This window comes from Schistocerca piceifrons, chromosome 2, assembly GCF_021461385.2.
Source record: "Schistocerca piceifrons isolate TAMUIC-IGC-003096 chromosome 2, iqSchPice1.1, whole genome shotgun sequence".
In the NCBI taxonomy this organism is placed as follows: domain Eukaryota; kingdom Metazoa; phylum Arthropoda; class Insecta; order Orthoptera; family Acrididae; genus Schistocerca; species Schistocerca piceifrons.
Window position 1 is genome coordinate 981,206,131 of NC_060139.1, and position 11,968 is coordinate 981,218,098.

Below are 11,968 nucleotides of genomic sequence, written 5' to 3' on the forward strand. Positions count from 1 at the left end.
CACCACACTGTTCCATACTTTTTCAAAGGGAGGCCGTCCACCAACGTCGTTTCTTCTTGTTCTTTTTCTGAGTGCAAGCTTCTTGCAGTAAAATAAATGCTGCGCATGCGACGATTCCTACATACTCTTCTTCCTTCACAATATCTGAAGGTGAAATTTTAACTAAAGCGCTACTGCCTGTCGGCATGTTATGAGATCCAACTGTGATTCCACATGGCCGATACCTTGACCCCAGGCCATTTGTTTCGTGTGAACATGGGACCGAAACCCAGTGCATTGGCATTCAACGTTCGGCCAAATCCATCTCTGTAATTCGTGGGCCTTCGTTGGTCTAGTGTATACGCACCCTCGTAGAAATGCAGATGTTAATGGGCGGAGATCTCATAGCTTAATGGTATGTGGATGACGATTCTTGTGAGAATTGTAGTAACTGATAGGTGAAGCAGGGTGAACGAATAAAAAGAGACCCGATGGGAGATTTCCATGGACAAACATACAGTGCCTTCGTCAGACGTCACCGTCCGCGGCAAGTTGAAGGGCCTGGCTGGGACTAGAGCCACGTTTGCGCTAGTTTGCTACGCGACGGCGCTGACAGCTGGCGCGACAGGACATTTGCGATCTCCAGAGTCAAGGACACAGGTCGTGTCATGCTTAACCCATAATGTCGCAGAAGTGGGCAGATTACAAGGAACCAGGAGGCGCTACCGAATCAGGGGGCTGCATGAAATTGATCTCATGCATGGGCAGTTTGGGTTGAGTCGGCAGCAATTGAGAAAAGTTTAATGACTGACCTGTCGCAATAAGGCACGCGAGGTGCCGTTTTCTTGAATGCTATATGTTATGCCTGGTCTGGGAAGGCACGGAAAAACGTTGAGCATGGCAGAAACCTGCATTTCAGAGGGGACGAGATGGTATCGTGTGGTTGCGATTCGGGTACAACTACTTATTGACGTCCAGTGTGGACTGTAATTTTTATATGGCAACAAAATGTAGTAGATATAATAATGTGTTACTGAGGAACCAGTTTCTGCTGGAAAAAAATTAGTTCCAGTTTTGTCCACCAGGTGCAAATCTGGCGCTGTATATTGTATGTGTGATGGTATAACAACCACACTGTCGTTTTACAATCCATGCTCGTAAGGTGAGTAAACGGTATGGCTACTGAGAAGAGAGCCTGCACTGTTAGTGAAACTGTTTTATGTGAACTCCAGCAGTTACAGTGCTGCATTGAGAGAATATAGCCGACTGAATGGCCTGATGAGAGTCCCGAATCACCCTGTAAGCTCTGCAAATCCTTGCATTGTGTAAAGTACATCCCACGTTTTTTATTTTTCTTTACTATTACATTGACAAATGACTGTTCATATGGCTGTTCATATGGCTCTCTTCTTTTATTCTCATGAGCCCTACGCAAAATATAAGATCGTGCAGCATAATGGTCGTATACTTTCAAAGACCCACATTTAATTTCCTCGCATTTGCACCTTGAATGTCATTTCCTTTAAACATACATCGCATTTTCACAGGCCCCTTCCAACACATCCAACTCTTCCAATGACCCACCATAATAAGGATTTTAAGTGATCGCCTCAATCCATATCATTTCGTAGTATTACCAAAAATACTTACAAGATGTAAGCTCTTCAAGATTTTCAACATTAGTCTTCTAATCAGGTACTGTGCGGTTCATCGCCTTCGCTATAGGCACTATCTTACAGTTATTGGCGCTTTAAGAGAGCTACCATTTATAATACTAAGTGAAAATTTTGACCATATCTTTCTTCAGTTTCTCACAACTCTCCAACAACGATAATCTCCTGTTGGCAACAGATATGTCAGCAAGCAGTCCGATAGTGCTGCTTATCTTGATTGCTAAATCGTCAAGTAATGGTAGGTGTCATAGAACGCATGTTTCATTGGAACTCATCTTTCCATTCCACTCAGTGGGAAATTTGGCACCCAGTATAGTGTACTTTATTCCGTCATTCAAATACCCCTCTAGACAATGACGTATTTATGATGAATGTAGACTGCTCTCCACGTTAGTTGTACATGATGTAGTATATGTCTGAACACCTGTCATATCCGGGAGGACGTAATCTAGTTATTCACCTCTGCTTATTCCTCGCAAAACGTCGTACATAGACAAATCACTGCCTTTACTGCGATTTTGCTCTGAGCTATATGAGAGGTGTTGTTTCCGTCCAGGAACGTTTATTTGTGAATTAGTTTACGAGCATCTAACGTGATTTGCCAGTGTGCTTAGTAGTATAATTCTTAGGTTTATGTACGTGTATACATTTGCTGGCCACAGTCTTGCATGTTAATAAGTGTGTAGTGTACGGTTCCGCCGTCTTTAGTATAGATAGGGAATGTGTTCCGATGCGACTCTTCGCTCGCAGCTCCAGGTGGTGCTGGTTTCAGACACCCAGCTTAGGTCTGTTGCCAATGGATCTCAATGTGTGGGACCAGATGTAGGGATCCAAGGGTTTTAAAGTACGTGCCACGTACACCCCCGATCGTTCCATTGGCGTGGCTGACCCAGTTACTGCCAGCAATGGTGGTGACTCCTCACCTGTGGTCAAGTGGGAGGTCGTTCCAAGGCGTGGCAGGTAGCGAAAGACTTCCTAGGGGGGGGGGTCTGCCGCAAGCCATCGACAGTTCGTCTGACAAACAGGTTTTGGGCTGTATCAGTGGCTGTTAAAGATACTGTGCCACAATCAGTCACTTCTCCTGTCTCAAATGAAGTCTCTCGTGCTTCCAAGATCCACGAATTTACGCGGATTAAGGTTAGTGTTACTTGGGAGTTCCAGTGTTGAGCATGTAATGGAGCGCCTTAGGGATATGGCTACCAGTGTACATACCTAGGGGACTCGTTCCAGATGGCGAAGATGTCCTTCCAGACGCCCTGAGAGCACAAAGTGTAGCCAACTGAAGGTGCTGGCTATGTCGATACTAATGATGTGTGTTTCTTTGTACTGACTATGACTGTGGAGGCTGCAGATGCCTTGACTTGTGCCATAGGGTGGTTGGATATGAAGTAAGGCTCAATAGGTCAAGGGTCCATTATGCACATTGGATGGCTACATAGGTACTAGGGGCTGCAGGAATGAACTTGGAGACTTTTTACATTATAGGATCTCGGGGAAGAACAAAACTGGCTTTAGTTTCAAATGTAGCATGTCAGACACAGGTCGAGGGTGGACCAGGAACCATAGGTGCCATAGTAGTTAATTGTTGAAGCTGTGTTGGAAAGAAACCAGAGCTACCAGCGGTAATAGGAAGCACTGAAGCTCAAATAGTTATAGGTGCTACAGCTGGTTGAAGCTGGAGATACGTTTAGCCAACGTTTTTACAAATAAACCATTGGTGATGAGAAAGGATAGATTAAACACAGTTGATGATTGCGTGTTTCTTGCTGTTAGAAGAAGTTTGTTTTGCAGTTGCTGTTTGAAGTAGTTTGTTTTGTAGTGAAACTGAAGTAGGTAGTTTTTGTGAATTGGTATGGATGGAGGTCATACTTGATAGCCACAATAAATTAATAATTAGTTCCTTTTACTGACTCCTTGACTCACATGATAAAGTAGGTACCCAAGTCATACATTTACAGTTGGTGGTGACTTAGTATCCTCGATATGTTCGCACAACTACGCTTTCAAAACTGGTTTCAGGCATCAAACATCCTCCAAAACTGTAGCAAATGTTTTACAATAAAACAGTGTTGGTTGTGAAATTATTTAATATACATGACGTGTTTCATTCTTTTGGGGGATCGTCAGGTTGTATACCAAGACAAGAAACTAATCAAGCAGTAAGAAACAGAGGAAGTGGTACGGTCCTATCTTGCATAAGTACGCAGGTAAAATGAAGTGAAAGTAATAGCAACTTACTTAAAAGCAGCTGGATATAAAACCCATCCCTCATAAAGCCATATAAAATGGGAACTAGACGAAATGGTAACTGGATATGTAATACACTCCTGGAAATTGAAATAAGAACACCGCGAATTCATTGTCCCAGGAGGTGGAAACTTTATTGACACATTCCTGGGGTCAGATACATCACATGATCACACTGACAGAACCACAGGCACATAGACACAGGCAACAGAGCATGCACAATGTCGGCACTAGTACAGTGTATATCCACCTTTCGCAGCAATGCAGGCTGCTATTCTCCCATGGAGACGATCGTAGAGATGCTGGATGTAGTCCTGTGGAACGGCTTGCCATGCCATTTCCACCTGGCGCCTCAGTTGGACCAGCGTTCGTGCTGGACGTGCAGACCGCGTGAGACGACGCTTCATCCAGTCCCAAACATGCTCAATGGGGGACAGATCCGGAGACCTTGCTGGCCAGGGTAGTTGACTTACACCTTCTAGAGCACGTTGGGTGGCACGGGATACATGCGGACGTGCATTGTCCTGTTGGAACAGCAAGTTCCCTTGCCGGTCTAGGAATGGTAGAACGATGGGTTCGATGACGGTTTGGATGTACCGTGCACTATTCAGTGTCCCCTCGACGATCACCAGTGGTGTACGGCCAGTGTAGGAGATCGCTCCCCACACCATGATGCCGGGTGTTGGCCCTGTGTGCCTCGGTCGTATGCAGTCCTGATTGTGGCGCTCACCTGCACGGCGCCAAACACGCATACGACCATCATTGGCACCAAGGCAGAAGCGACTCTCATCGCTGAAGACGACAGTCTCCATTCGTCATTCCATTCACGCCTGTCGCGACACCACTGGAGGCGGGCTGCACGATGTTGGGGCGTGAGCGGAAGACGGCCTAACGGTGTGCGGGACCGTAGCCCAGCTTCATGGAGACGGTTGCGAATGGTCCTCGCCGATACCCCAGGAGCAACAGGGTCCCTAATTTGCTGGGAAGTGGCGGTGCAGTCCCCTACGGCACTGCGTAGGCTCCTACGGTCTTGGCGTGCATACGTGCGTCGCTGCGGTCCGGTCCCAGGTCGACGGGCACGTGCACCTTCCGCCGACCACTGGCGACAACATCGATGCACTGTGGAGACCTCACGCCCCACGTGTTGAGCAATTCGGCGGTACGTCCACCCGGCCTCCCGCATGCCCACTATACGCCCTCGCTCAAAGTCCGTCAACTGCACATACGGTTCACGTCCACGCTGTCGCGGCATGCTACCAGTGTTAAAGACTGCAATGGAGCTCCGTATTCCACGGCAAACTGGCTGACACTGACGGTGGCGGTGCACAAATGCTGCGCAGCTAGCGCCATTCGACGGCCAACACCGCGGCTCCTGGTGTGTCCGCTGTGCCGTGCGTGTGATCATTGCTTGTACTGCCCTCTCGCAGTGTCCGGAGCAAGTATGGTGGGTCTGACACACCGGTGTCAATGTGTTCTTTTTTCCATTTCCAGGAGTATACATATAAAATGCTCAGTGAACCTAGTTAAAAGAGAAGAAAAACGCCAGTATGGGGGCACAGAAAACTGGCTGAAAAATTTCATCTACTATTGCACGTTACAGTCCACGGATATTAAATACCTGTATACAGAGATGGCCCTGGACGAAACGATGCTTATCATACAAGAAAATTTCCTCGAACATCGGCGTCTGAGTGCAGGATTTATCACCTTACTTAAGCTGTTCACGTCGTACAGTTACTTTGCTTTACGAACAGAATGATAGTCTGCTCATGGGCAACTGTTTACCAGAGTGTCTCGCGGATATTTTTGTCGGTCATACAGAGCATAAATATTTTAGACTGAACACTGATCTCCATTAACAGGTACTATTTTATCACCGATACGTAGATATTATTATTGTCTTCAACGACCCTACATCTGACGTTATGTTGTTAGCTGATGAATTTAAAGCCTTGCACGAAAGTATGAGTACATTCACGAAGCGATGGACCACAATAGGACACTTAATTACTTAGAATTGCAACTTCAGCTTGTTGGAAATATTGTTTGGTTTGACATCTATCGTAAACCCACGTCTAGCGATTTTGTAAGCCATGCTTTCTCCTGACACACTCATCGGTATAAGCTAAGTTTTTTTTAAATCTATGGAGCACTACATTACTGCTATACCGCTCAGTCAGTCCTCCATAGATAACGAGTTAGCGAATTTGAAACGTATCGCTGTAAATAATGGCTTCAGTCCGGCAATTGTTGATAAACTGTATCAAGAAAAAAGTATCATTAGCTGAACGCAGAGGTCTCCTCGTCTCGATGTTTTTGGGGTCCAAATTTCTGAAGATTCCGTTCATGGGGTGCCTCTTTTATTATTTGGGTAAGCTGTTTAACAACAAGGATCTAAGTGTTGTTTTCAAGACTGGTAATAAGCTTCAGCATAATTACGCTCCCATAAGGATAGGTCTGCAGGGTTGGGCGTATGCAGATTTTTTTTTTTTTTTTATCATCTGTCTACTGACTGGTTTGATGCGGCCCGTCACGAATTCCTTTCCTGTGCTAACCTCTTCATCTCAGAGTAGCACTTGCAACCTACGTCCTCAATTATTTGCTTGACGTATTCCAATCTCTGTCTTCCTCTGCAGTTTTTGCCCTCTACAGCTCCCTCTAGTACCATGGTATTTGATATTAGTAGACTTCTCTTGGCCAGAAATGCCTTTTTTGCCATAGCGAGTCTGCTTTTGATGTCCTCCTTGCTCCGTCCGTCATTGGTTATTTTACTGCCTAGGTAGCAGAATTCCTTAACTTCATTGACTTCGTGACCATCAATCCTGATGTTAAGTTTCTCGCTGTTCTCATTTCTACTACTTCTCATTACCTTCGTCTTTCTCCGATTTACTCTCAAACCATACTGTGTACTCATTAGACTGTTCATTCCGTTCAGCAGATCATTTAATTCTCCTTCACTTTCACTCAGGATAGCAATGTCATCAGCGAATCGTATCATTGATATCCTTTCACCTTGTATTTTTATTCCACTCCTGAACCTTTCTTTTATTTCCATCATTGCTTCCTCGATGTACAGAGTGAAGAGTAGGGGCGAAAGGCTACAGCCTTGTTTTACACCCTTCTTAATACGAGCACTTCGTTCTTGATCGTCCACTCTTATTATTCCCTCTTGGTTGTTGTACATATTGTATATGACACGTCTCTCCCTATAGCTTACCCCTACTTTTTTCAGAATCTCGAACAGCTTGCACCATTTTATATTGTCGAACGCTTTTTCCAGGTCAACAAATCCTATGGAAGTGTCCTGATTTTTCTTTAGCCTTGCTTCCATTATTAGCCGAAACGTCAGAATTGCCTCTCTCGTCCCTTTACTTTTCTTAAAGCCAAACTGATCGTCACCTAGCGCACTCTCAATTTTCTTTTCCATTCTTCTGTATATTATTCTTGTAAGCAGCTTCGATGCATGAGCTGTTAAGCTGATTGTGCGATAATTCTCGCACATGTCAGCTCTTGCCGTCTTCGGAATTGTGTTGATGATGCTTTTCCGAAAGTCAGATGGTATGTTGCCAGACTCATATATTCTACACACCAACGTGAATAGTCGTTTTGTTGCCACTTTCCCCAATGATTTTAGAAATTCTGATGGAATGTTATTTATCCCTTCTGCCTTATTTGACCGTAAGTCCTCCAAAGCTCTTTAAAATTCCGATTCTAATACTGGATCTCCTATCTCTTCTAAATCGACTCCTGTTTCTTCTTCTATCACATCAGACAAATCTTCACCCTCACAGAGGCTTTCAATGTATTCTTTCCACCTATCTGCTCTCTCCTCTGCATTTAACAGTGGAATTCACGTTGCACTCTTAATGTTACCACCGTTGCTTTTAATGTCACCAAAGGTTGTTTTAACTTTCCTGTATGCTGAGTCTGTCCTTCCGTCAATCATATCTTTTTCGATGTCTTCACATTTTTCCTGCAGCCATTTCGTCTTAGCTTCCCTGCACTTGCTATTTATTTCATTCCTCAGCGACTTATATTTCTGTATTCCTGATTTTCCCGGAACATGTTTGTACTTCCGCCTTTCATCAATCAACTGAAGTATTTCTTGTGTTATCCATGGTTTCTTCGCACCTACCTTCTTTGTACCTATGTTTTCCTTCCCAACTTCTGTGATGGCCCTTTTTAGAGATGTCCTTTCCTCTTCAACTGAACTGCCTACTGCGCTATTCCTTATTGCTGTATCTATAGCGTTAGAGAACTTCAAACGTATCTCGTCATTCCTTAGTACTTCCGTACCCCACTTCTTTGCGTATTGATTCTTCCTGACTAATGTCTTGAACTTCAGCCTACTCTTCATCACTACTATATTGTGATCTGAGTCTATATTTGCTCCTGGGTACGCCTTACAATCCAGTATCTGATTTCGGAATCTCTGTCTGACCATGATGTAATCTAATTGAAATCTTCCCGTATCTCCCGGCCTTTTCCCAGTATACCTCCTCCTCTTGTGATTCTTGAACAGGGTATTAGCTATTACTAGCTGAACTTGTTACAGAACTCAATTAGTCTTTCTCCTCTTTCATTCCTTGTCCCAAGCCCATATTCTCCTGTAACCTTTTCTTCTACTCCTTCCCCTACAACTGCATTCCAGTCGCTCATGACTATTAGATTTTCGTCCCCCTTTACATACTGCATTACCCTTTCAATATCCTCATACACTTTCTCTGTCTGTTCATCTTCAGCTTGCGACGTCGGCATGTATACCTGAACTATCGTTGTCGATGTTGGTCTGCTGTCGATTCTGATTAGAACAACCCAGTCATTGAACTGTTCACAGTAACACACCCTCTGCCCTACTTTCCTATTCATAACGAATCCTACACCTGTTATACCATTTTCTGCTGCTGTTGATATTACCCGATACTCATCTGACCAGAAATCCTTGTCTTCCTTCCACTTCACTTCACTGACCCCTACTATATCTAGATTGAGCCTTTGCATTTCCCTTTTCAGATTTTCTAGTTTCCCTACCACGTTCAAGCTTCTGACATTCCACGCCTCGACTCGTAGAACGTTATCCTTTCGTTGATTATTCAATCTTTTTCTCATGGTAACCTCCCCCTTGGCAGTCCCCTCCCGGAGATCCGAATGGGGGACTATTCCGGAATCTTTTGCCAATGGAGAGATCATCATGACACTTCTTCAATTACAGGCCACATGTCCTGTGGATACACGTTACGTGTCTTTAATGCAGTGGTTTCCATTGCCTTCTGCATCCTCATGTCGTTGATCATTGCTGATTCTTCCGCCTTTAGGGGCAATTTCCCACCCCTAGGACAAGAGAGAGCCCTGAACCTCTATCCGCTCCTCCGCCCTCTTTGACAAGGCTGTTGGTAGAATGAGACTGACTTCTTATGCCGGAAGCCAGTGGTCGGGATCGAACCCGGGACCGAAGACGTTTTGATTATGAATCAAAGACGCTGCCCTTAGACTACGGGTACGGGTACGCAGATTAGACTGTAGTAATTGTGAAATGTTGTATGTAGGCCAAACCGGCAGGATGTTTAAGACCAGGTTCAGCGAACTCACGCTAACTAAGAAAGGCCAGGTTAAATAGAATTCTGCATTTTCTGAACATCTTAGGTAAAGCAGGCACTATCGTCCCACACTAGAAAACTATAGAATACTACACTTTGGTCAGAAAGGGAAAATGTTGGTTCTACAAGAGGAGTAGGAAAGGGTTAAATATCTCTATGTCGATAAAGATAAATTGCTGAACCGTCAGTTCCTTAACAGAAACCAAGTATATTATGATACAATGCTTGCAGTGTATGGAATGTTACTGCAATGATACCTTTTATTGTGTTGATAGCGTAATTTTTAGCTTGTTTCTTTGTTGTGTATGAAGTTAAGGAGCTATATTTAAAGGGGGGTGCTTATTAATGACCTTATTTTATCGTACCTAACTCTACATTTTTTATATTCTGTAAATTGTATTTCTATTCTAATGGTTAGAAACAAAACTTTTTCAGTAGTTTGCAATACTTACGATTGTACCTGTTCCTTTTGCCTTGATGTTGGGTAATGTTTTTTTTATGCTTACGCTGTGCAAGAATTCTCAAATCTAATTATTTTATTCCGTATGACACTTTTAATGACGTAATTTTACATAATTCTTCCGTTTTATGCAGGGGTATGCTTTTTGGTTCATATGGTTGCTATGGTTGGTTATATGTACCTTAATTTAAGAGGTTTACGTAGATTTTGTGGTTCATGAACGTGTCTTACGCTGGTCATTCGTGCCACCTGGGCACCTCTTGCCACACTAAAAGCGCTTTTTGCATCTTTAGCTGTCACAGTAGTATTTGTGTACACATCACAGGGACACTGTGCTGCCTACGGCTCATACCGCATTTATTTTGTATGCGTGGACCCGTTTTGTAGTTCAACGGTGGAGTCAGCTGGTGTGTTCAGCGTGACATGCAATAGTCGGTGAAATTTTAGTCACCTTTCTGTACCTTCTTCGTCATACACTGGCGGTTTTCTTTTCTTTTTATTAGGTTAGTCTTGCAATTTATATGTTTTATGACGGATAAATTACATATCCAGTTACTTTTTCGTACATTTTCCATCTTATATGGCTTTAAAATGGATGGGTTTAGTATTCAGCTACTTTTAAGTAAATTTATATTACTTTCAGTTCATTTTACCTGCGTAATCGTGCAATATAGGATCATGCCCCTTCCTCTGCTTATTACTAACTCATTGGTTTCTTGTATTTGTAGACAGTCTTATGATGGCCCAAAAGGGTGAAACGCGTAATTTATACTTGATAATTTCACAACCAAGACTGCTTTATTCTGAAGAAATGCAAAACTGGTTGATGTAGCACCCTGTCACAATGGTATGGATTAATTTGTACTGAATCATTTCTACGAAAACTGTTTTGAGCAATTAATTCAGGAATGATAGGGCAAATTACGAATGATAGGGCAAAAGTAACTGACCTCTTAGCAAAAAATAGCTCTGAGCAAATAGGGAGCATCATGTCCAGAACTGTGCACAATAGTTCACTAAAGGTACTTAAATTAAAAATACAAATATTTGGCAATTTTTCCTGTTTCAAATGTAAATAAGGGACGGTTTTAAATAAACCTATTTATATGAAAAATGTAAACTACGTATTTCGAAAATACTTTTATCCAAGTAAAGTACCGCTAGTTTGCGAGCAAATTACATGCCGTATTTTTCACTGATTTCAACGCCAATAACTGCTCAAATATTTCATCTTTCGAATTCCCTCAAAGGAAAATTGTCGTTCAGTAGGGGCAGAACTTGGTAATCATGTATAATACTTAAGGAAAATATTTTTAAACAGTTGTACATCTCTTCAAGGAATGTAGAATACTGCCATTATCTCTTCTATATTGTAGTGTTTCTATATATTATATATGTAGGCACAAATACAGGTAAGGTGACGACAGCCAGGTATCCCTTTTGTGCATGTGCACACTAAGCCAGAAATGCCACGATCAGTGAGGCTAACGAGCAGGGGCACTACATCAGTAGTGCGTGGTTTAAGTTGGGAATTCAGGTCTGATGGGAAGAGTGCTACGATAGTCGCTGTGGTTCTAGTGAAGTGTCTGGATAGCATAGTGCTCAGCGAATCTGTCTAGTAAGCAGGAGACCCGGATTTGAATCCCTGTCCTGCACAAATTTTCAGCTTTCCTCATTGATGTTAATAAGTGTCCAGTGTCGTTAATTACTCTGTGCCTTGTTTCCAGATCTACTGTAATGTTGTCACAATCACTGGCTACTGAATAATCAGAGTCCTCAGTAAACATAAAAAAGATTTAAACTTTTTCTTACCGGGGTGTTGCAAGTTCTTCTTCTTCTTCTTGTAGGCTTCTGCAGTTCTGAAATAAACATTTCTAGACTTCAGTGCCCATTTCAGTTTGACGAAAAGAATAAGATGTGGGTGCTGTAATGCCATCCTTTTCTTTTGGTTCCTCTAGTTTATAGAGTCTCTCAAAAATCCTATTAAGACTTTCTTTAATAACTTTTATCAG